The following is a 27,048-nucleotide window of genomic DNA, read 5'->3' on the forward strand; positions in this document are numbered from 1 at the left end:
AATGTCAAGGACTCCGTTTTTTTTGTTGTGGATCGATTCTCTAAAATGGCTCATTTTATCCCATGCAATAAGATAGATGATGCTTCACATGTTGCCAATCTCTTTTGTAGGGAAATCTTGAGGTTGCACGGTGTGCCAAAGACAATTGTGTCGGATCAAGACGTCAAGTTCTTAAGCTACTTGTGGAAGACGCTATGCGCCAAGCTCGGAATCAAGCTACTCTTCTCCATGGTGTGTCATCCTCAAACCGATGGCCAAACGGAAGTCACCAATCGAACGCTTGCAACTCTCCTACGCGTGTTGATAAAGAAGAACATCAAGGAGTGGGAGGAGTGCCTACCCATCGCCGAGTACGCCTACAACCGCGCAAGACACTCTACAACTGGCAAGTCCCCCTTCGAGGTTGTCTATGGTTTCAACCCTTTGTCGCCATTGGACATCCTTCCTCTACCGCTTCAAGAACGAGCAAACATGGATGCAAGTGCAAGAGCCGCCTACCTCAAGAAGATGCATGAAGAAACACGTTCCACGATCGAGCGCCAAGTACAATGACTCACTGCCAAGCTCAACATCAACAAGTCTTCGATGGTGTTTCAACCGGGTGATCAAGTATGGATACATCTCCACAAGGACCGCTTCCCCAAGGAACACAAGTCCAAGCTACTCCCGAGAGCCGACGGACCATTCAAGGTGCTCGCATGCTACAACGACAACGCCTACAAGGTCGACATCCCACGTGACAAGTACAACGTTAGCGACATCTTCAACGTCAAAGACTTGGCCAAGTACCATGGTGATGAAGAGCACGATTCATGGACGGATCTCTCCCAAGGGGGGGGGGAGAGATGATGCGGAGCATCCGTCGACTACCCGCACCGACACTCCATCACCACCGCAAGCACCGAGAGGACCAATGACAAGAGCACGTGCACACAACATCGAGAACGAGATCAATTCTATCCTCTTCGAGTTTCGTTCGGTTTCACATGAGAATTGGATTCTACCTCAAAGAGACTCGCTATGCATTCTTAGGCACCAAAATATGATCGTCAGAAGGAGAAGACGGAGACTCGAGCACCCACAGAGCAAGGGAGAGGAGAGGAGAACGAGAAGAATGAAGAAGGGAGCAAGGAGGTGAAACCCCCTGGACACCCCGGGTGCCCGGCCACCCTCCCCTGGGCGCTGCTCCGCCTGCCCCGGGCGCTCGGCCCCTTGGGCTCCGGGTGTCCGGGCCCCTCGCCCAGCCGCCTGCCACCCCCGGGTGCCCAGGACTTGGGCCCCCGGGTGCCCGCCCTTGCACCACCAACTGCTGGGTGCCGCTGCCGGGTGCCCGGCCACACTCCAGCCAGCCCCTGACATAGCCGGGTGCCCGGCCCCTTTGCCACCGAGTGTCCGGTCCCGCCTGAGCGCAGGTCTCTGATCGGTCCGGGTGCCCGGCCCGTTCCTCCCCGGGTGCCCGGACCCTTCCTCCGTGGCTACGCATTTTAGGGACTTTTTGGTCCTTTGTACCCCTCTTTCTCCAAGTTCCGTCCCTAGCCTTTATATACTCTTTACCTAGCTCATTTGGAAGGATAGGAAAGTATTTTAGAACACCAAAGAGAGCTTTGCTCCTTGTATCCCCTCCTCTTGGAGATCAAGCCCCCACCTAGGGAAGAATCCTTTGGATTGTCAAGGCCTCCTCTTGGAGAAGATCATCATCAAGACCTCACCTAGTGGGAAGAACTTACCTAGTGCTATTTTCCTTGAATTGTTCATGTAATCTTGTGGATCTCAAGTATGCTATGGATGTGATATTTGGGTTTGTTTGAGTGTTTTGTGCCGTGTGTTCTTGAGTGTTCTTCCTCCTTTTCCCCCTCCAAGTGTGAAAAGATCCCCTCTAGGGTTTCACCCTACAACACAGTGCCATATGAACGGGAAGAGGTGAAAGAAGCTCTGTTTCAGATGTTCCCTACAAAATCAATGGGGTCGGACAGCTTCCCAACGCACTTCTTCCAGAGACACTGAGATGTTTGCGGCGTTTCCGTCACTGATGCTATTCTTGGTATTCTTCGGGGAGAGGAAAGTGCAGAATGCATTAATGATACACTCCTAGTCCTATCCCGAAGGTATCTAACCCAATACTTTATCTCAATTTCGTCCCATTAGTCTTTGTAATGTGTTCTACAAAATAACATCAAAGGTGTTGGCTAATCGCTTGAAAGAGATTTTGCCCGAAATAGTTTCTGAGTAACAGCCGGCCTTTGTCCCGGGGGAGGATGATCAAAGACAATATTATCTTGGCTTATGAGTGCTTACATTTTATGAAAAGGAGTAGGTCTAAAAATAACAGCTACTATGCACTCAAGTTGAACATGATGAAGGCATAGGACAGGGTTGAGTGGAGCTATTTGAGGGCAATGATGGAGAAACTTGCCTTTGATGCACCTTGGATTTCGGTTGTTATGAATCTGGTGAGCTCTGTTTCTTTTTCTGTTATGTTCAACGGAACTAAATTGGAGGAGTTTAAACCATCTCGTGGAATTCAACAGGGAGATCCTATCTCTCCATACCTTTTGTATCTCTCCATACCTTTTGTTGTTAGCAGCGGAGGGCCTTTCGTCACTCAAAATCGCATGCACGCAGCAGTTTTTTTTAGTTCCCTTGCCTCGCTTCTGGACTGTGGCTTATGTAATCTCAGACTCTTGCCTTTGTTTTAGCTTGGTTTGCTTTTTTTCGAACTGCTCCTTTCAGTGAGCTGATTGTATGCAACGATTGTACTTCCTCCGTCCGAAAATACTTGTCACCAAAATGGATAAAAAGAGATGTCAGTATTTGGTTTCATTCGAGCAATGGAAGCAGGGAGGAGCCTCCCTGTTCTTCTAAAAAAAAGAATGCACTATAACGGGCGAAAGAGCAGGAGTAATGACTTTCTGGATATATCCACGTGAAAGATTGGAATTTCAACATACACCATAATGATTTGCACCCATAATTTTCAGAAGAAGAAAAAAAATACGAATTCAAGCTAATGAAATCACAGCCTCTTTGCTGTTGGTGCCAGAATTCTAGAGTTACGATGGCAAAATTAAACTGCGCCTTGGCAAAATTAAACTGCAAGGCTATAGATTGTAATGATACATATCAACCTTTTATCTTTAACACAAGCAACAAAAGTAAAATGCTCCACAATAGCCATCTTGCAGGGGCTAGCAGTTATCATGGAGTCTTTTTTTTTAGAAAAGGAGGATGACTCCCGGCCTCTACATCTGGGCGATGCATACGGCCATTTTATTAATTATTCTAACAAGACCTTACAAAGTCATACAACAGTAAGACTAAAGCCGCCGTCTAAGCAATACACCTATCGAGTTGATGAAGGGGCGCATATAACCTGGGCCTAATACCAAACAAACATCGCAGCCAAGCCTAACATCTAAGACCTGAGACCCCAACCTAGCCACTTGCCGGGTCTGGGGCACACACTGGTCCGGCGTGCTCTCAGAGGCCGCCGCCGCTAACTACCACCGCTCCATCTTCAGAACTGTACTGATGCATCAACCTTGCTTGGTCCAGCTATCGTCGACGCCACCACGGCGCCCAACGGCACCTCCTCCCTGCGCGCAAATAGCTGAACACGTCACGGTCGCCACTAATACACCTCAACGCCATGCTGCCAAGTACCACCAGCCAGCACAGCTTGAAGCCCTTGGAGGATCTGTCGTGCGTAGCACCTACCGACCAGGCATGACCAAGCGTAGCACCTGTCGGTCAGGCATGACTTGACATCTCCATCGAAGCTCCGTGCAAGACGAAGCCGCTCCACCTCCTGCCTCTGACTTCCAGCGCTGCTCCATAAAACGATGCTCCCAAGAGAGAAACGACACCGCAGTGCCGCCATTGTTCAGTTTGGAACACCAGATCCTAGGGTTTCCCCCGGAGCAATACGAGTGGGTCGACGGTAGTCACATGACGATGCCTTCATCAAGGTAACGACGTGGAACGCCGCCATCGCCCGCCGTCGGCTCGGTTTTCACCGGCAACTACATCTTCCCGACTCGCAGCTGGTGCCAGATGACGGATCCCGAGATCCGAACACCCAGCCTCAGGCCGACCACCTCTGACGGAAGAGACGACCACCACCGCCGGCTGCACTGTTCAGAACAGATCTGATCGAAGGTGTCGCCGATGAAACCAGCAGGCCCTCCATGCCGCCGTCGCCGATCTGAAGGCAGCATGCACGCCATCGCAGCCAAGCTGGTCGCCGCTGACCGCCGCCGCCGCCGCTGCCCGAAGGGCCATCCGCAGCGCCAAGCCGTCGCCGTCCGAGGATGGGCCAGCCTCCCACCGCCTGCAGCCATCCGCCGCGCCACAGATCCTAGATCGGTCGCGCCACCACACGCCTTGGGGTCCGCCCCACCCCGGAGACGCGCGAGAGAGGAGATCCTCCGCCACCGCCGTCGCCCCCCGGGCTTAGCCCGGCGGCATCTTCCGGCGGCGGCGGAGGGAGAGGAGGAGGGAGTTTGCGGCGGCGGCGGCTAGGTTTCTGGCCGCCCGAGTCGCCCTAGTGGGAGTTATCATGGAGTCTTAAGTGCACAAATTTTCCAAACACAAATATCAGCAGTGCAGAGCTTTATAACCCTGTGCTTAATCTGCACAAAATCTTCTAGTAAAAAATACATGAAAATACACTAATGGTGATAACAAATCAGACATGTCATGTATCTGAAACTAAGTGTTTGATAACAGATTTAACACAACTACGGTAACCCAGTGCTCTAAAGTAACATAACATCATGCAATCTAGAGACCAAACCAGTAGGTAGAAACTTTTTTTTAGAACGAAGGCTCGCGAAGAGCCCGACTTTGAATTAACAAAGCCATCAACCGGCCAGGAATTACAGACACACAACAGGCCACATCGGCTCAATGATACAAGGGGGCATTCTAGGGAGCTTACAACTCAACGCCGCGCACTAGCTTGAAAGAAAATTAAAACAAAGCCCAAAGCTTGCACTAGCAGAAGACCGCAACGAACAGGTACCGAGGGAAGCGACCATCAGGCAGGATGAGGACCTGCTAAAACAGAGTGTGGGCATGAACTGGGCTGACGCCTAGGATGAAGAGATCGAAGCATCTTCCTCCTCTCGTGCCGCATAGGGACCCTTCCCTCTCGCCTTGGATCGAAAGGCGTCGACCCAGCAGACCTGAGAAGCGCTCACCCTAGAGCAGAAGAGGTGCCGACCTCGAGACCTGGAGCAACCACAGAGCACCACCCCAAAGCCAATGAGCACACAACATCCTCCATACTGCCGCACCTTAGGACACCAGTAAGCTGCATGAAGGCCACCGGGAGTAGCTGCTGAAGAAAGGCCAGCAAGGGCATCAAGGAGGACCGCAGAACATCGAGGAGCAAGACCCGTCGGCCATTGAAGAAAGAGAACCGGGAGTCCACAGCCGGGACGTGTTGCAGTTGCTGGGAAGGGGAACCCTATCCCCTACCGCCGGATCGAAGGCGCCGTACCGCCAGCCTTGTGCTAAACACGTCGCAACCAGTGTGCTCCACCCATGAGGGGAACGGAGACAATGCCAGCCATGCCAATCCCGACGGAACCGCCACCACCAGACAACCAAAGCCGCCCAAAGCTCCAACCTTTGACCCACCTCACCCGAACACAATCCCTCCCCAGGCGGCACCTCCAAGGAGGAGCACGACATGAGACGCGCCGTTGCCTCCCAATCCTAGCCAGATTTTGGGCTTTCACCCGGGAGGGGAGAACGGGGGTGGGGAGGGAGGACCTTCGGCTGCACCTCCAAGGAGGAAGAACGGCGCCTATGGCGTCGCTGCCGCCGGGCTGGACAAGCCAACCAACGGTTTCCCGCAGTCCTAGACCTCGCCACCGAGCACACACCAGCTCCAGATCCGGCGCGCATGGCACTAGAGACTGGAGACAGGGTGCAGAGGGAGTCAAAAAGGAGGGAACCAAACCTCAGATCCGACGAGGAGGGGGGACTCCGCGCCATAGCCAACCCCCGCCGGTGGTGGTGGCTCACCACCCGCGTGGTCGAGCACGCCGACCAGAATCACCCGCAACCGGCTCCAGCCGAGGAGGAAGCCGTTGCCTCGCCAAGAAGGGCCGCCACTGCAGATCCAGGGGCGTCCGCCGTAGGTAGAAACTTCACGGACATCATCCCACATAAGCATGGGCTTACCTTGCTGTGTACCAAACAAGGAGGCCACGGCATGACGTAGGGATGGACACAAACATAACTCTGACACTGGCCCTCATAGAGCTGATGCACCTCTGTTGTTTCTAGGCATAATGATAATATCCACTCTGGGGAAGTACTATAATTCTGACATTCAGCATACGCATGGCAGTCGATCGACAGGTACACAAAGCCATCAATGACAGCCAAAATTCTTGCTTCAGCATGAACTACCATTGAACACTTGATGACCTCAACAATCTTGCGCAACGGAAACGACTTGTCCAGCATCCATCTCTCCACACCATCACCATCTTTTCCCCACAACCAAACAAAAAGATTCTGCTCCTCGTCATATATGTCGCCCTCGACATTTAAGTGCACGATACAGAACTTCCCTTCCTTGGTCTTGCCAAGCTTGAATGTACTCCCTCTGTAAACTAATATAAAAGCGTTTAAATTACTAAAATAGTGATCTAAACGCTCTTATATTAGTTTACGGAGGGAGTAGTAAAGATCATCCAGCCTTCTTTCAAGGGTGACGGCACATCAATTAGGTAGAACTGAGATGTTGCTGTATTGAGCACTAGCATACCGGAGGCTCCCTTCCCCAATGTCCAGTACACGAATCCATCAACCACCTTGCCACGTTTGAAGGAGCTGGCGTCATTGGGCACCAGGGCCCTTGTTTCCACCCATGGAAAAATCTGCCACTTCATGGTGTGTGATGAGAACACGGCGATGCGCGCCCGCGTCCACGAGCGGTTGCGACGGACACAGACCACGCGCTGCAGCCCCTGCTCCTCCTGGTGGGAGAGCGTGTGGAACTCAAGGTAGCTGCCGTCGGACAAGATCTGGGTGTCGGGGAAGAGGGACAGGGCCTGCCTGAATGGGCTGTAGCTGGCTCACTGCTTCCGGTGGGCGATGTGGATCTCGCCGTTCAAGCTGTAGTCGAACTGCCATCCAGGGTGGTCGGCGGGAGGGCAGCGCATGCTGCGGGTCTAGAGGAAATCGGCGTCGCGGAAGGCGGCGGCGAGGCCCGGGTCTAAGAGCATCTCCAGCCGCGCCCCCAACAAGCCCCCCGGTGATTTTTCGGCCGCCGGCGCCAAAAAATCGGCCCAGTCATGCCCCCAGGGGCTCATTTTTCGCCGGCTCGGGCCGAAATTGGCGCCGGCGGACCCAACCCGAACCCGGCGCGCTGGGGGTCGCTCGGGGGCGCCGGGCAAATCTTTTATGGCGCGGAAGCGTCATGGGCCAGCCGAGTCAGCGACTCGGCTCCCCTCTCGCCGCTTCGTCGTCCTCATCGCCTCGTTTTCCGTGGCGAATCAATGCCAAAGCTGCGCGCGCTGCCGCGCCGGTCAGCCTCCATTGATGCCTCACGGGCGGCGCAGTGAAGTCCGGGCGACGCGCGTCCCCTCGGCCGCCACGTCTCTCGCCACGCGTAACGCGCCGGCCAGCCTACCGCGTGGCGCTTCCGCCTATATAAGCCGAGAACCAGCGCGCCGGACATATGCACGCACACTACACCGTCGACGCGCCCACTTCTCCCTTTTCCTCCTCTCGCCGTCTCCAGCTCAGAAGGATGGCCGAGCGCTTCCCAGGCGACGGCGCGGTGGCGAATGGTTTCGGCCGCCGCCATCTGCACGAGGACGAGGCTCGCCTCCTCTTCGAGGTCGAGTACCCGGCCCCGCCGGACATGCGGGTGCCTGGGTCGTGGAGGATCAGCGCCAGCGGCGTGCCGGTGCCACCACCGCCCACCGGGGCGACGCGGCGTGCGGAGATCGCACGCATCCGCGCGTCCCTGCCGCGGGCGGCGAGGGAAGGCCCGCGGTACACCCCCGACAGCCCGCTCTGGGAGCCCTATTTCCGCCGCCGACACGCCGAGCAGATCGAGGTGACGAACGACGTTGTGCCCTCCGGCAGGCTCAACTCCGAGGGCCGGCGCCGGTGGTGGGGCGTACCCGACCGCACGTTGGAGGCCGTCCTCGAGTACATCAAGGGCGGCAACACGCCGCGCCTCGAGTACCCCGCTCCCCCGACCTTCTCACGCCGCCGTGGGAGCTCCTGGACGCCGAGGCGCATGGAGCGGCCCGGCGCGTCCTCCTCCTCGTCCGGCCGCTCGTCGGGTTCTCCCTGCCTCCGCCCTGTCAAGCCGGAGCCCCAGGACACGTCGGTCAGCTCGCGCACCCACAGCTCCTCCGGCGTCCGCATCGGTGACTCCACCCCCCATCCGGCCGCTTTGTCCTCGTCGAGCCCAAGCCGGAGTCCAGCCTCCCCCCGAAGTACGAGGAGATAGCCCGGCGCGGCTTCTCCGGTGAGGACGCCCTGCAGTGGGCGCGGGACGACTACCTCCGTGACGAGATGGTCCGGCAGCGCCGGGCCCTGGAGGATATCGAAGCCCGCAAGCGCGGGCGCGAGGACGAGCACGGCGTCGTCATCACTACTGGAATCAGAGGATTTGCCATCAGCCCCTTCTTTGTCGTCTGCTAGCGGACGGCAAAGAAGGTCTTTGCTATCCGTTTCCAAAAAACAGACGGCAAAGAACTGGCTGATGGCTGATGGCAAAGATCATATTTGCCATCAGCCAGTTCTTTGCCGTCTGCTAGCGGACGGCAAAGAAGCTTTGCCGTCGGCTAGCGGACGGCAAAGAGGGAGGGGGCCCCACTGATGAGCTGCTTAAAAAAACTTAACGCCCCCCCTCTTTGCCGTCTGCTAGCAGACGGCAAAGAGCAAAAAAGCGGACGACAAAGGGGGCGGACGACAAAGATTTAACTTATCTAACAGCGGCCGCGCCCCACCCCGCCCCTCTCTCTCTGTTTCTCTCCCTCTTCACACGCGCGCCGCCGCCCCCACCACTCTCTGCTGCCCCGTCGCCCCACCACCCCGCCACCCCACCGGCCTCCCCGCCCCGGTGCCACCGCGGCCCCGTCGCCCCCGCCGCCCTGCCGTCTCGGCGCCACCGCGCCCCGGCCCCCCACGCCCCACCGCCCCCCCCCCCGCGCCCCACCGCCCCCGCCCCGTCGCCCTCGTCGCCCTGCCGTCTCGGCGCCGCCGCGCCCCGGCCCCATGCCCCTCCCACGCCCCACCGCCCCGGCCCCGGCCCCGTCGCCACTGCCGCCCGGCGCCGCCGCCCCAGGCCGCCCTGCCCCCCTCCTCCACCGGCCCTGCCCCAGGTGAGCTCTACCTCCTCTTTTTTTCTGTTTATTTTCTTCTGTTTTTTTAGTTTTAGGTTTATGTTTAGTTTAGATTTAGTTTTAGTTTTAGTTTTAGGTTTAGGTTTAGGTTTAGTTTTAGGTTTAGATTTAGTTTTTTCCTTTTTTCTGTTTTTTTTAGTTTTAGGTTTATGTTTAGTTTAGATTTAGTTTTAGTTTTAGTTTTAGTTTTAGATTTAGGTTTAGTTTTAGGTTTAGGTTTAGGTTTAGGAAAGAAGAAGAAGAAAAAAGAGGAGAGGAGGAGAAGAAGAAGAGGAAAAAGGAAAGGAAGAAGAAGAAGAGGAGGAGGAGAAGAAAAAAGAAGAAGAGGAAGAAGAAGAAGAAAAAAGAGGAGAGGAGGAGAAGAAGAAGTGGAAAAAGGAAAGGAGGAAGAATAAGAAGAAGAAGAAGAAGAAGGAAAAAAAGGAAGAAAAGGAAGAAAAGGAAGAAAAGGAAGAAAAGGAAGAAGAGGAAGAAGAAGAAAAGGAAAAAAGAGGGGGAAAAACCCCGACCCGACACAGCACCCCGACCCCGACCCCGACACCCTAACCCCGACCCTGACACCCCGACCCCGAGCCTGACCCGATCGACACCCCGACCCCGACACCGACACGGCACCCCGACCCCCGACACCTCCCGAAAAGGTGTTCTTTGGCCTTCCAGAGGCCGAGGGGGTCATATATTTGTGAATTATTAGTTAGGTCATATATTTTTCGATTTTGTTACGAAAAACATCATATATAATTGTGTTGATCGGGTAGTTTTAAATGTGCAGTTGTTTCATCGCTGCGAGGTTTGGTGTTCGACGACCTCGTCGTGCATTTGACGAGCTGTGCCCCTTCGTTCGTGGGTGAGCAGAAATGACATGTCCTCCTCCCCCATTAATTATTTGATCCATTCCGATGAAACTTGATAGCTAGCTATATATGTGTCTTGAATCATCAGTATGCGTAACCAACATGTCTCTCCCGTTCGAAAGCGTCATAGTTATAAATATGCATGCATTTGCATATTTATAACTTTAATTCTTTCGAATTGTCCAACGCTATCCATGGACAGCCCGAGTATGTGTAGATTGGGTTCGTTTTCCCATATGCTTTGCTCCGGATCCGACGCATAAATTTCGTCAGTGCCTTCCCTGTTGTTCTCCGGGTACACATCCTCTTTGTTTATTGCAAGACGTGTATCAGGAGAACAGCGGGGAGGTGCTGCCGAAATTTTGCGTCGGATCCGGAGCATAGCATGGGAAAATGAACCCAATCTACACATACTCGGGTAGGATTAGGACCTATCATTACCTATTAGAGTGTAGGTTGCATGGACGTAATAAAATTGACAAAGTAGATCAACTGATGAATATATACATGGTGAATTATATATATAATTGTTGTGTGTCCAGTAGCTCTGAAAGTCAAGATGAGTGATCGTGCGTGGATGTATACCGGTCACACTGGTCAGAACAAATGGAGCGCTGAATGGTTCACAAAAACCAAGGGGTTTGCGCAAGCCGCATTTTCAAATGGCCAAAGGAAAACCTGGTGCCCCTGTTTCCGATGCGGCAATTGGGAAAAGAGGACAAAGGCTGAAATGGGTAAACACCTGCAGAAGAATGGTTTTACGCCCGATTATACGGTGTGGACATTTCATGGTGAGTCTTGCCCAACGTGACCGAGCTGAGGTGGATCGTCGTCGCACCGACGAGCATGGTACCGGGATGGAAAACATGGTGCAAGACTATGATGATGCTCGGGATTCGGACGAGGAGATGGAGGAATCTGCAAAGGCCTTCAATGAAATGTTGGAGTCTTCAAAACGTCCGCTCCACGAGCACACTGAGCTTTGTCAGTTGGATGCCATCTCACAAGTAATGGCTCTGAAGGCTCAGTTCAACTTGGGCAGAGAATGCTACGACGCAATTATGACAGTATTTGGACGCTTTCTACCCAAAGGCCATGTAATGCCTGCAAACCTGTACCAGTCGGACAAAATCCTCCGTGCACTGAAGATGCCCTATGAGAAGATACATGCCTGTGAGAAAGGATGTGCCTTATTTAGGCTTGACTATGCGGACTTGAACTATTGTCCCATTTGCAAGTCTTGCAGGTATATTGTGGTAGACAATGGTATGGGTGAGAAGACACAGACCAAAATCCCCGTTAGTGTTCTTCGGTATATGCCAATCGTACCAAGACTTCAACGTCTTTTCATGGTCAAAGAGACGGCCAGACAGATGACATGGCACAAAACAGGCAAAAGAACCGAACTAGATGCAGATGGGAATCTGATGATGGTACACACATCGGATGGTGTTGCGTGGAAAAAGTTTGATGAATTACATGCTGACAAAGCGGCAGATCCGAGGCATCCTCGAGTCGGCATCAGCACCGATGGCTTCAGTGTGTTTGGTATGACGGCAGCCCAATACAGTTGTTGGCCCGTATTTGTCTTTCCACTCAATCTCCCCCTAGGACAGATTATGCAAAGAAAGAACATTTTTCTGACGTTGATAATTCCAGGGCCTAACTATCCGGGGAAAAATATGAATGTGTACATGCAGCCGCTTAAGGACGAATTGCAAGAAGCCTGGGATAATGGGTTCAAGACATACGACGCCTATAGCAAACAAAACTTCATAATGCGTGTCTGGTACATGTACTCGACGCATGACTTGTCGGCGTATGCGCTATTCGTTGGCTGGTGTGTGCATGGAAGGTTCCCGTGCCCCACATGCAAGGGAGCTCTTGAGTTTCGTTGGCTTCAGGCCGGTCGCAAGTTTTCTTGCTTCGACATGCATAGACAGTTCCTGGATCCTCGCCATAAGTTCAGGAAAGACAAGAAGAACTTCATCAGAGGTAGAGTTGTAAAAAACTCTGCACCACCTGCGTTGACAGGCCAACAGACCCTGGATCAGTTAAACGCTCTCGAGCCAGATCCAGAGCGTCCAGGGTACTTCAAGGGGTATAATTCTGAGCACGCCTGGACTCACAAAACATGCTTATGGGATCTGCCTTACTTCAAAGACCTCCTTTGCCCACACAACATCGACATGATGCACACTGAGAAGAATATCGCCGAGGCACTTTTTGGTACATTGTTCGGCATAGATGGGAAGTCAAAGGATAATACTAAGGCTAGAGTCGATCTGGAGGCGCTATGTGATAGGCCGTTACAAAACATGAAAGAACCGAAAGGAAAGCAGAACTGGACGAAGCCAAAGGCATGGTTCAATCTTGGAAGGCCAGCTATGAGGGAAATTATCTTGTGGGTGAAAATGCAGTTGATGTTCCCCGATGGGTATGCAGCGAATCTAAAGAGGGGAGCGAGTCTTGATAAATTGAAGATATTTGGTCTCAAGAGTCATGATTGGCACATATGGATTGAGCGGGTAATGCTGGTGATGTTGCATGGCTTCATCCCTGAGGATGAATGGCTTGTACTGGCAGAACTCAGCTATTTCTTCCGTGTTCTTTGTGCGAAAGAACTATCGCCTGGCGTGCTAGAATAAATGGAAGAGTTGGCGCCGGAGTTGATCTGCAAGTTAGAGAAGATCTTTCCACCAGGCTTCTTTAATCCAATGCAGCATTTGATTTTGCATCTCCCGACCGAGGCAAGATTGGGGGGGGGGGGCCCGTGCAAAATCGTTGGTGCTACCCAACTGAGAGGATGCAGAAGACGCTTCGAGAAAAATGTAAAAATAAACGTAGAATTGAAGCGTCGATGGCTGAGGCATTCATCACTGAGGAGGCGGCAAACTTCGTGACAGCACACTATGAAACCAAAAATCGTCATTTGCATAATCCGAAGCCTCGGTACAATGCTGACGAGCCTAAAAAGGATGGATCCAACCTCATCCTATTCAAAGGGAATCTCGCACCAGCCAGTGTTTGAAATCCAGTGTCTTTGGATAACGAAGAATGGCGGACCATTTCGTTGTATATCTTCAACAACCTGATAGAAGTGCGGCCGTACATCGAGTAAGTTCTCGGTACATTGTTTCACAACTTCTATTTCCTTTGAACTGCTCTTATTCCTGGATATTTCATACAGTCGATACGTCGCCCTATTCTCGTATGGAGCGGTGATCCAAAAGGATTCCCTCGAAGAGTATGAGCTTCTCGCAAAGCAAGGAGGCGGCTATCCCGGTTTCATCTCTTGGTTCAAACAAACGGTAAATTCTATTAGACAATTTCATTTCATTCGCTAATTTGTGCGTAATGCAACAATCCTTTCATATTAAACTTGTAGGCTAATTCAGAGTCTATGGACGCCGAATTGAGACAAGTCGCTAATGGTTTTGACTATAAGGTCCGTTCATTTGACAAATACGACATCAACGGGTATCGCTTTCGTACCTATGGCAAAGAGCTATCTATGGCCGACCGAAAGTCTACAAATTGTTGCGTATCTGCTATCGGCGAAGGAGGTACCGAGTATTATGGGAGAGTTGAAGCAATTTATGAACTTCTATTCTATGGTGAAAACCCACCGAATGTCGTAGTCTTCAAATGTTATTGGTTTCAGGCGAAGGAGACTAGAAGGACTCATGAATATATAGGGCTAGTTGAAATCAACCAAAGCACCCATTTAGATGTTCCTGGTGTCTATATTACGGCTCAACAGGCGACCCAAGTATTCTATCTACCGTGGGCCTGCCAAACTAATCCAAATCTGAATGGTTGGGATGTCGTTTATGAAGTGCCTCCACGTGCTAGACTATCTCCCCCAAAGGAAGAGGATTATGAACCTCACATTAACCCAGACACATATGAAGGAGAATTCTTCCAAGAGACACGTCTTTCCAAAAAGCGTTTCAAGAACCGGTATACTTCACCCCAAAACATTGAAGTAGACAGCGACAGTGAATCCCACATCACCCCAGAGGAGGAACAAGAAGAGCCGGAACAAGAAGAGGTTACTGCTGCGGATGATCTCTCAATGCTTGACCGATTACGTAAAGGTGGTCTTCCACATGTTGATGCCACTGAACCCTATGAGCCCGTCATTGATTATAGTGATGATGATGATTATGCATTTATTGATGATACTGATCGAGATTATTAGTAGTGTCAGGTATTCAATTTTTTTATGTTGTACTTGATGATGATACACTTAAGTGATATACATATTATTATTCATGTCGGTATTTTTTTATGTTGTACTAATTTCGTTTACTCTTTGTCATGGCAGGTGTTGAAAGATGGAAGGGGAGCCGACCGAGGCCAAGGACAAATGTGCCCAAATTGAAGGTGTGCCACACCATCAAGGTAGCTCCAACTTATATCAGTTCGGGCGGAATTGGGTATGTGGTTTGCTTCATGATTAATGCAATTCATTCGTCATGCTAGCTTGAGCCCTTTAATTACTAATTTACTTTGTTTCTCTCTTTCAGGCATGCTACAATAAGACAGATAAGGTGCCAGAGGGGTACGAACTGTATGCCATGGCCCACACTGCCTCTTACAAGCAAGTCAAGAGGAAGGCGAGGAAAGGGGAGGAGTTTAACCCGAGCCAGATTCCCTACAATCCAGAGCAGGTGATGATATCTAGTGGCGGGAGGTCCGGTGGCTCCATAGCCATTGATCCAGAGATTGCTCCTGAGACCACGGTGAGTTTAATTTGAATGGACGTTACTTGCTAGTCTTAACATTTGAGTGTCATCATGCTAACGAAACATTGGAAATGATTTTTGGTGCAGCGTAACTCCACACAAGCATCACACGATCCTTCTCCAGCTACTGGCACGAGCCAGCCCGCTCCCACACCTCCATGATCAAGGTAAGTTTCTCTAGTTTTTTTCTTAACAAATGCATAAAGACCTAGACTTAGCTTTATTTCCTCCAATATGCTTACCTTAATGACCTAGAGTTAGCTTCTTTTCCTCCAAAATGACTTAATAAGCTTACTGACCTCCAAAACCAGCCATTTTACCTAAATTAGCTCTAAAACGATCTATACTTAGCTTTGTTTCCTCCAAAATGACCTAAGTTAGTTATAATATGCTTAGTTAACTAGGTTTGCTCAATAATGACATGCACTTAGCTTACTTATGTAAAAAATGGCATAATTAGCTTAGTTAGCTCATAAACGATCCATTTTACCTACGTTAGCTCTAAAATGATGCATTTTACCTAAGTTAGCTCATAAACGATCCATTTCACCTAAGTTACCTCACAAACGATGGCGTGCTTCTTCTTCTAGTCTTCTTCTTCTAGTCACCTTTTCCTAACTTTCTTATTTGCCATTTTGCAGATTTCATTCACTTCTCGGAAGCTAGCTTGCTATGATGGAGTGCTTGTTTTTTATTTCATTCTCTTCTAGTATTCTTCTAGCTTGCTATGATGGAACTTGCTATCTTGATGAAACTTTGCATTGTAATATGTATGTGCAACTTCCTAATGGTTGCAACTTATGTGTATGTGCAACTTGCTATGTATGAATGGATGGAACTATATATGTATGTACGATGAAAATTATGTGCTGTTAAATATGTTGGGTTTCGTAGTAATTTCAAAAAATTTCCTACGCACACGCAAGATCATGTGATGCATAGCAACGAGAGGGGAGAGTGTTGTCTACATACCCTTGTAGACCGTAAGCGGAAGCGTTAGCACAACGCGGTTGATGTAGTCGTACGTCTTCACGGCCCGACCGATCAAGCACCGAAACTACGACACCTCCGAGTTCTAGCACACGTTCAGCTCGATGACGTCCCTCGAACTCCGATCCAGCCGAGTGTCGAGGGAGAGTTCCGTCAGCACGACGGCGTGGTGACGATCTTGATGTTCTACCGTCGCAGGGCTTCGCCTAAGCACCGCTACGATATTATCGAGGTGGACTATGGTGGAGGGGGGCACCGCACACGGCTAAGAGATCCAAGGGATCAATTGTTGTTCTTTGGTGCTAGCCCTGCCCCTCTATTTATATGTTGAGCCCCGGGGTCGAAACTTGGAGCAAAAGCCTCCTCAAAGTCGGTTTTTCCCGAAAGGCAAGAGTCCCACTCGGACTCCAGGACCAAACGCCACAATCCTTGGCGTCTGGCCCAGACGCCATGGGCCTCGGCGTCTGGCCCAGGGCCAGACGCCAGGGTCTCCGGCGTTTGGCCCCCTGGACTCCGCAAAACTCCTTTTGCACCGATCTAAAGCCTCATGGGCTTGACCCCTTGGCCTAACCATATCATCCAATATATGAATCTTTACGTCTCGACCATTTCGAGACTCCTCGTCATGTCCCCAATCTCATCCGGGACTCCGAACTCCTTCGGTACATCAAAACATGTAAACTCATAATATAACTGTCATCGTAACCTTAAGCGTGCGGACCCTACGGGTTCGAGAACAATGTAGACATGACCGAGACACGTCTCCGGTCAATAACCAATAGCGGGACCTGGATGCCCATATTGGCTCCTACATATTCTACGAAGATCTTTATCGGTCAGACCGCATAACAACATACGTTGTTCCCTTTGTCATCGGTATGTTACTTGCCCGAGATTCGATCGTCGGTATCCAATACCTAGTTCAATCTCGTTACCGGCAAGTCTCTTTACTCGTTCCGTAATACATCATCTCACAACTAACATATTAGTTGTAATGCTTGCAAGGCTTATGTGATGTGTATTACCGAGAGGGCCCAGAGATACCTCTCCGACAATCGGAGTGACAAATCCTAATCTCGAAATACGCCAACCCAACATCGACCATTGGAGACACCTGTAGTACTCCTTTATAATCACCCAGTTACGTTGTGACGTTTGGTAGTACCCAAAGTGTTCCTCCGGTAAACGGGAGTTGCATAATCTCATAGTCATAGGAACATGTATAAGTTATGAAGAAAGCAATAGCAACATACTAAACGATCGGGTGCTAAGCTAATGGAATGGGTCATGTCAATCAGATCATTCAACTAATGATGTGACCTCGTTAATCAAATAACAACTCATTGTTCATGGTTAGGAAACATAACCATCTTTGATTAACGAGCTAGTCAAGTAGAGGCATACTAGTGACACTTTGTTTGTCTATATATTCACACATGTATTATGTTTCCGGTAAATACAATTCTAGCATGAATAATAAACATTTATCATGAAATAAGGAAATAAATAATAACTTTATTATTGCCTCTAGGGCATATTTCCTTCAGTCTCCCACTTGCACTAGAGTCAATAATCTAGTTCACATCGCCATGTGATTTAACACCAATATTCATATTTGTATATGATTAACACCCATAGTTCACATCGTCATGTGACCAACACCCAAAGGGTTTACTAGAGTCAATAATCTAGTTCACATCGCTTATGTGATTAACACCCAAAGAGTACTAAGGTGTGATCATGTTTTGCTCGTGAGAGAAGCTTAGTCAACGGGTCTGTCACATTCAGAGCCGTATGTATTTTGCAAATATTCTATGTCTACAATGCTCTGTACGGAGCTACTCTAGCTAATCGCTCCCACTTTCAATATGTATCCAGATTGAGACTTAGAGTCATCTGGATCAGTGTAAAAGTTTGCACTGATGTAACTTTTACAACAAACTCTTTTATCACCTCCATAATCGAGAAACATCTCCTTAGTCCTTACTAAGGATATTCTTGACCAATGTCCAGTGATCTACTCCTAGATCACTATTGTACTCCCTTGCCAAATACAGAGCAAGGTATACAATAGGTCTGGTACAAAGCATAGCATACTTTATAGAACCTATGACTGAGGCATAGGGAATGACTTTTCATTCTCTTTCTATTTTCTGCTGTGGTCGGGATTTGAGTCTTACTCAATTTCATACCTTTGCAACACAGGCAAGAACTCTTTCTTTAACTGTTCCATTTTGAACTATTTCAAAATCTTGCCAAGGTATGTACTCATTGAAAATCTTATCAAGCGTCTTGATCTATCTCAATAGATCTTGATGCTCAATATATAAGTAGCTTTTTACTGAGGTCTTTTCCTTTTAAAGAACTCCTTTAAAACACTCCTTTATGCTTTGCAGAAAAATTCTACATCATTTCTGATCAACAATATGTCACTCACATATACTAATCAGAAAGGCTGTAGTGCTCCCACTCACTTTATTGTAAATACAGGCTTCATCGTAAGTCCATATAAAACTATATGCTTTGATCAACTTATCAAAGCGTATATTCCAACTCCGAGATGCTTGCACCAGTCCATAGATGGATCGCTGGAGCTTGCACATTTTGTTAGCACCTTTAGGATTGACAAAACCTTCTGGTTGCATCATATACAACTCTTCTTTAATAAATCCATTAAGGAATGCAGTTTTGACATCCATTTGCCAGATTTCATAAAATGTGGCAATTGCTAACATGATTCAGATAGACTTAAGCATCGATACGAGTGAGAAAACCTCATCGTATTCAACACCTTGAACTTGTTGAAAAACTTTTGCAACAAGTCGAGCTTGGTAGATAGTAACACTACTATCAGTGTCCGTCTTCCTCTTGAAGATCCATTTATTTAACATGGCTTTGCTGATCATCGAGCAAGTCAATCAAAGTCCATACTTTGTTGTCATACATGGATCATATCTCAGATTTTATGGCCTCAAGCCATCTCGCGGAATCTGGGCTCATCATCGCTTCCTCATAGTTCGTAGGTTCATCATGGTCTAGTAACATGACTTCCAGAACATGATTACTACACCACTCTGGTGCAGATCTTACTCTGGAAGACCTACGAGGTTCTGTAGTAACTTGATCTGAAGTTTTATGATCAATATCATTAGCTTCCTCACTAATTGGTGTATTTGTCACAGGAACTGATTTCTGTGATGAACTACTTTCCAATAAGGGAGCAGGTACAGTTACCTCATCAAGTTCTACTTTCCTCCCACTCACTTCTTTCGAGAGAAACTCCTTCTCCAGAAAGGATCCATTTTTAGCAACGAATATCTTGCCTCCGGATCTGTGATAGAAGGTGTACCCAACAATTTCCTTTGGGTATTCTATGAAGACGCACTTCTCCGATTTGGGTTCGAGCTTATCAGGATGAAACTTTTCACATAAGCATCGCAGCCCCAAACTTTAAGAAACGACAACTTGGGTTTCTTGCTAAACCACAGTTCATATAGTGTCGTCTCAACGGATTTAGATGGTGCCCTTTTAACGTGAATGCAGCTGTCTCTAATGCATAACCCCAAAACGACAATGGTAAATCAATAAGAGACATCATAGATCGCACCATATCCAATAAAGCGCGGTTACGACGTTCGGACACACCATAACATTGTGGTGTTCCAGGTGGCGTGAGCTATGAAACTATTCCACATTGTTTTAATTGAAGACCAAACTCGTAACTCAAATATTCGTCTCCGTGATCAGATCGCAGAAACTTTATTTTTCTTGTTACGATGATTTTTCCACTTCACTCTGAAATTCTTTGAACCTTTCAATTATTTCAGACTTATGTTTCATCAAGTAGATATCCCCATATCTGCTCAAATCATCTTGTGAAGGTCAGAAAATAATGATACCTGCTGTAAGCCTTTCATCGGACCACATACATCGGTATGTATGATTTCCAACAAATCTGTTGCTTGCTTCATTGTTCCGGAGAACGGCGTTTTAGTCATCTTGCCCATAAGGCATGGTTCGCAAGCATCAAGTGATTCATAATCAAGTGATTCCAAAATCCCATCAGCATGGAGTTTCTTCATGCGCTTTACACCAATATGACCTAAACGGCAGTGCCATAAATAAGTTGCACTATCATTATTAACTTTACATCTTTTGGTTTCAATATTATGAATATGTGTATCACTAAGATCGAGATCCAATGAACTATTTTCATTGGGTGTGTAACCATATAAAGTTTTATTCATGTAAACAGAACAACAATTTATTCTTTTACTTAAATGAATAACCGTATTACAATAAACATGATCAAATCATATTCATGCTCAACGCAACACCAAATAACACTTATTTAGTTTCAACACTAATCCCGAAATTATAGGGAGTGTGCGATGATGATCATATCAATCTTGGAACCACTTCCAACACACATCGTCACTTCACCCTTAACTAGTCTCTGTTTATTCTGCAACTCCCGTTTCGAGTTACTAATCTTAGCAACTGAACTAGTATCAAATACTTAGGATTTGCTATAAACACTAGTAAAGTACACATCAATAACATGTATATCAAATATACTTATGTTCACTTTGCCATCCTTCTTATCCGCCAATCACTTGGGGTGATTCCGTTTCCGGTGACCAGTCCCTTTGCAGTAGAAGCACTTAGTCTCAGGCTTAGGACCAGACTTGGGCTTCTTCACTTGAGCAGCAACTTGCTTGCCGTTCTTCTTGAAGTTCCCCTTCTTCCCTTTGCCCTTTTCTTGAAACTAGTGGTCTTATCAACCATCAACACTTGATGTTTTTCTTGATTTCTACCTTCATTGATTTCATCATCACGAAGAGCTTGGGAGTTGTTTCCGTTATCCCTTGCATATTATAGTTCATCACGAAGTTCTACTAACTTGGTGATGGTGACTAGAGAATTCTGTCAATCACTATCTTATCTGGAAGATTAACTCCCACTTGATTCAAGCGATTGTAGTACCCAGACAATCTGAGCACATGCTCACTAGTTGAGCGATTCTCCTCCATCTTTTAGCTATAGAACTTGTTGGAGACTTCATATCTCACAACTCGGGTATTTGCTTGAAATATTAACTTCAACTCCTGGAACATCTCATATGGTCCATGACGTTCAAAACGTCTTTGAAGTCCCGATTCTAAGCCGTTAAGCATGGTGCACTTAAACTATCAAGTAGTCATCATATTGAGCTAGCTAAATGTTCATAACGTTTGCATCTGCTCCTGCAATAGGTCTGTCACCTAGCGGTGCATCAAGGACATAATTCTTCTGTGCAGCAATGAGGATAATCCTCAGATCACGGATCCAATCCGCATCATTGCTACTAACATCTTTCAACACAATTTTCTCTAGGAACATATCAAAATAAACACAGGGAAGCAACAACGCGAGCTATTGATCTATAATTTGCAAAATACTACCAGGACTAAGTTCATGATAAATTTAAGTTCAATTAATCATATTACTTAAGAACTCCCACTTAGACAGACATCCCTCTAATCCTCTAAGTGATCACGTGATCCAAATCAACTAAACCATGTCCGATCATCACGTGAGATGGAGTAGTTTCAATGGTGAACATCACTATGTTGATCATATCTACTATATGATTCACGCTCGACCTTTCGGTCTCCGTGTTCCGAGGCCATATCTGTATATGCTAGGCTCGTCAAGTTTAACCTGAGTATTCTGCGTGTGCAACTGTTTTGCACCCGTTGTATTTGAACGTAGAGCCTATCACACCCGATCATCACGTGGTGTCTCAGCACGAAGAACTTTCGCAACGGTGCATACTCAGGGAGAACACTTCTTGATAATTTAGTGAGAGATCATCTTATAATGCTACCGTCAATCAAAGCAAGATAAGATGCATAAAAAGATAAACATCACATGCAATCAATATAAGTGATATGATATGGCCATCATCATCTTGTGCTTGTGATCTCCATCTCCGAAGCACCGTCATGATCACCATCGTCACCGGCGCGACACCTTGATCTCCATCGTAGCATCGTTGTCGTCTCGCCAATCTTATGCTTCCACGACTATCACTACCGTTTAGTAATAAAGTAAAGCATTACATCGCGATTGCATTGCATACAATAAAGCGACAACCATATGGCTCCTGCCAGTTGCCGATAACTCGGTTACAAAACATGATCATCTCATACAATAAAATTCAGCATCATGCCTTGACCATATCACATCACAACATGCCCTGCAAAAACAAGTTAGACGTCCTCTACTTTGTTGTTGCATGTTTTACGTGGCTGCTACGGGCTTAAGTAAGAACCAATCTCACCTACGCATCAAAACCACAACGATAGTTTGTCAAATAGACTCCGTTTTAACCTTCGCAAGGACCGGGCGTAGCCATACTTGGTTCAACTAAAGTTGGAGAGGCAGTCGCCCGCAAGCCATCTCTGTGCAAAGCACGTCGAGGGAACCGGTCTCGCGTAAGCGTACGCGTAAGGTTGGTCCGGGTCGTCTCGTCCAACAATACCGCCGAACCAAAGTATGACATGCTGGTAGGCAGTATGACTTGTATCGTCCACAACTCACTTGTGTTCTACTCGTGCATATAACATCAACATAAATAACCTGGCTCGGATGCCACTGTTGGGTTTCGTAGTAATTTCAAAAAATTTCCTACGCACACGCAAGATCATGTGATGCATAGCAACGAGAGGGGAGAGTGTTGTCTACATACCCTTGTAGACCGTAAGCGGAAGCGTTAGCACAACGCGGTTGATGTAGTCGTACGTCTTCACGGCCCGACCGATCAAGCACCGAAACTACGGCACCTCCGAGTTCTAGCACACGTTCAGCTCGATGACGTCCCTCGAACTCCGATCCAGCCGAGTGTCGAGGGAGAGTTCCGTCAGCACGACGGCGTGGTGACGATCTTGATGTTCTACCGTCGCAGGGCTTCGCCTAAGCACCGCTACGATATTATCGAGGTGGACTATGGTGGAGGGGGGCACCGCACACGGCTAAGAGATCCAAGGGATCAATTGTTGTCCCTTTGGTGCTAGCCCTGCCCCTCTATTTATATGTTGAGCCCCGGGGTCGAAACTTGGAGCAAAAGCCTCCTCAAAGTCGGTTTTTACCGAAAGGCAAGAGTCCCACTCGGACTCCAGGACCAAACGCCACAATCCTTGGCGTCTGGCCCAGACGCCATGGGCCTCGGCGTCTGGCCCAGGGCCAGACGCCAGGGTCTCCGGCGTTTGGCCCCCTGAACTCCGCAAAACTCCTTTTGCACCGATCTAAAGCCTCATGGGCTTGACCCCTTGGCCTAACCATATCATCCAATATATGAATCTTTACGTCTCGACCATTTCGAGACTCCTCGTCATGTCCCCAATCTCATCCGGAACTCCGAACTCCTTCGGTACATCAAAACATGTAAACTCATAATATAACTGTCATCGTAACCTTAAGCGTGCGGACCCTACGGGTTCGAGAACAATGTAGACATGACCGAGACACGTCTCCGGTCAATAACCAATAGCGGGACCTGGATGCCCATATTGGCTCCTACATATTCTACGAAGATCTTTATCGGTCAGACCGCATAACAACATACGTTGTTCCCTTTGTCCGGTATGTTACTTGCCCGAGATTCGATCGTCGGTATCCAATACCTAGTTCAATCTCGTTACCGACAAGTCTCTTTACTCGTTTCGTAATACATCATCTCACAACTAACATATTAGTTGTAATGCTTGCAAGGCTTATGTGATGTGTATTACCGAGAGGGCCCAGAGATACCTCTCCGACAATCGGAGTGACAAATCCTAATCTCGAAATACGCCAACCCAACATCGACCATTGGAGACACCTGTAGTACTCCTTTATAATCACCCAGTTACGTTGTGACGTTTGGTAGTACCCAAAGTGTTCCTCCGGTAAACGGGAGTTGCATAATCTCATAGTCATAGGAACATGTATAAGTTATGAAGAAAGCAATAGCAACATACTAAACGATCGGGTGCTAAGCTAATGGAATGGGTCATGTCAATCAGATCATTCAACTAATGATGTGACCTCGTTAATCAAATAACAACTCATTGTTCATGGTTAGGAAACATAAGCATCTTTGATTAACGAGCTAGTCAAGTAGAGGCATACTAGTGACACTTTGTTTGTCTATATATTCACACATGTATTATGTTTCCGGTAAATACAATTCTAGCATGAATAATAAACATTTATCATGAAATAAGGAAATAAATAATAACTTTATTATTGCCTCTAGGGCATATTTCCTTCAAAATAGCCCTGTGAAATATATCTATATATGTCATATATATTTGCTGTGAAAATTTTTGGATTAAGAAAACAGAAAAAGAGACAATATGCAGGCTCTTTGCCGTCTGCCACCGACGGCAAAGGGCTCTTTGCCATCAGCAGCGGACGGCAAAGAGGCCACGTGGCAGGCAACTGTGCTTCCTGGGAGGCTGACCAATTTGGTCAGTTTGCCTACAGTGGCTGACGGCAAAGAGAAAAAAACTTTGCCTACAGCGGCGGACGACAAAGGCCTGCCGTGTAGTGACGTCGGCTAACATCATTCGGCGGACGACAAAGGCCTTCCGAAGTTTGCCGTCAGCAGCGGACGGCAAAGGCCTGCGGTTAACCACCTAACGGAGTAACAGCGCATTTATTGCCGTCTGCATTCTTTGCCGTCCGCTGCTGATGGCAAAGGCCCCTTTGCCGTCAGCCGCCCGAAGCAGACGGCAACATAGCTCTTAGCCGTCCCCTACTTTGTCGTCCCCTTTTGCCGTCCGCCATCCATGCCTTTGCCGTCCGCCGTGGCAGATGGCAAAGTAGTTGATTCCTGTAGTGCATCCTCGACAGCGACGATGAGGAGGCCGCCCCCGGACCGTCCAATCCGCCACGCCAACCGGGGGAGGGATGCAGCAGGGACGGCGGCGGCGGAGGAGGCGACGACGACGACGATGACGACGACGACGACGGCGGCGGCGGCGACTACACGCGGTTCTACAGCCTACTCGGCATGTAGAACTGCGAGGGCGGGCGACGGGCGGCGGGGAGCGGCGAGGCGGACGGCGAGGAGCGGCGATGGAGACGGCGAGTGGCGGCCCCTAGTAGTTTTTTCTTTTTTTTGTAAAATATGTTTAAGTTTGAACGAACTCGCCGAAGTTTGTAATGAATTTGCGCTGTTTTTGTGCCATGTTTACATTTTTCAAAATAACATGGGCGCCGCGACGGGGGGGCATCACGCCCCCAGCGCACGGGTTAGCACCGGTGCGCCCCCAGGGGGCAATTTTTAGCCCCTCCTGGGGGGCCAACGGCTGGAGTTGCTCTAAGGGGCGTCAAGGGGAGAGGTAGACCGGGACCGCGTCCATCTCGCGCTCGACGAAGAACGCGAGGAGGTGCGGCGTGCGGAGCGAGCGGAAGCGGCGGCGGAAGACGGGGGACGAGCGGACGGCGCGGAGGAAGGCGCAGCAGGTGAAAGCGGCGCGGGCGAGGTTCGGGAGGTCGCTGAGGCGGGCGAAGATCTCGCGGAGCAGGTCGTCGCCGAGAGTGCATATGGTGGTTCGAGCAGGTGGGCGGCCGTCTCGCCGGCAGCGGCGATGGTGGGGAGGACATGGCGATTCGGATGGGAGCTCTCAGAAATGGCGACCTTTTTTTAGGAACAGAAATGGCGACCTTAGGGTTGGGAAGAGCCCAATTGCCCAAAACTTTCCGAAAAATTCGAGAAAACAACTTAGCTTTGTCCGAATTATTTTCCCTGCAAAAATATGTTGAGTAGAAATTATTCGCATGATTCCTATTTTTTTTCTGATCCTTTATTTACACACTTTTCTAATTGCTTTGCTAGAAATTTTTTCTTCATGTGTTCTAGCATTCTATATTTCCATTTTCAATTATTTTATGATAGTCATTATTGTTTTTTCCAAGGAATTTGCTTTTCTTATATATATTATGTTTGCAAGAACTTTAGCTGTTCCACAAATTTTCTTTTCCCATCAAGGTTATCTACTTTATTTGTTTGGTATATTTGTTTATATGACAACAAAATTTGTTCCTCACACTTCCATATGTTCTCGGCAGCCATCCTCTTTTGTTCCTTAGATACTTATTTTGTAGAAATATAGCACATCTTCCCGCAAAAAAAAAACACATCAGGATTTTTGTTGTATTAGTCATTTTTATTTTTCATGGATAATTGTAGAAACAACAAAAAATATTCATTTGTTCTGTGTGGCGGTATTTTTGGTTCATTGTTTGTAAAAGAATCCACATGATAGTTTCATATATGAAATGTTAGTAGGAATTAGTATGTGTTGGGATGAAATTTAGCCTTTTTTTAGTTGGGGGTGACAATTGGACTTGAGAGAAAGAGCTACGGGTACGAAATTGAGATTTTCCAATTAATAATATGCCCATGAAAGAGTGACATTCCAGCACACACCACTAGGCCTCTAACCATAATTTATCAGAAAAGTATGATGTCGAGCTCATGTGACGCAGCCATGTAGATGTTAGAATTCTAGAGTTGCAATGGAGAAATAAAATTGCACCATAAAGTTCAACACCCATAGATGGTCGAAAGCTAAAAAAAATTCAAAGACGGAAATTCATTCATTCCAACCTCTGCAAAGTTACAACCACAACCACATCGTTCATTACAAAAAGGCGTCAGACTGCAATAAAGAGAAAACAACTGCAGGACTTATGTAAGAAAAGGTTGTGATGCTCCTTTGGTTAGAGAAGACCAGTTCACTCACAATAATTCAAAACGGTGCCTAGGCCCATCTACACCCGATGAACAGTAAATTAAAAAAAAAGTAAACAAACTTTTAAAAAACTGAAATTTTTAGGCATCCAAGATGCTCATGTGCACAAGGTGCGTGCAAAGTTTCGTGGTATGCGACCAACTTATCCATTACTATATCTATGTATTGTAGATCATATTGGGAAAATCCTGCATGACTCGTTGTGCACATGAATGCTTGTTCTTCTGCAGAATTTATTAGTGAAATAGTTGGTGATGTCCGGTGTGTACTAAAAATACCTCCATGT

General features: G+C 48.1%; 1 pseudogene; it reads right to left on the minus strand.

Moving 5' to 3' along the window:
• Positions 1-6,060: 6,060 nt before the first annotated feature.
• Positions 6,061-27,046, minus strand: LOC123038924 (uncharacterized; annotated as a pseudogene).
• Positions 27,047-27,048: the final 2 nt, after the last annotated feature.

Source organism: Triticum aestivum, chromosome 2B (genome assembly GCF_018294505.1).
Source record: "Triticum aestivum cultivar Chinese Spring chromosome 2B, IWGSC CS RefSeq v2.1, whole genome shotgun sequence".
Lineage (NCBI taxonomy): Eukaryota > Viridiplantae > Streptophyta > Magnoliopsida > Poales > Poaceae > Triticum > Triticum aestivum.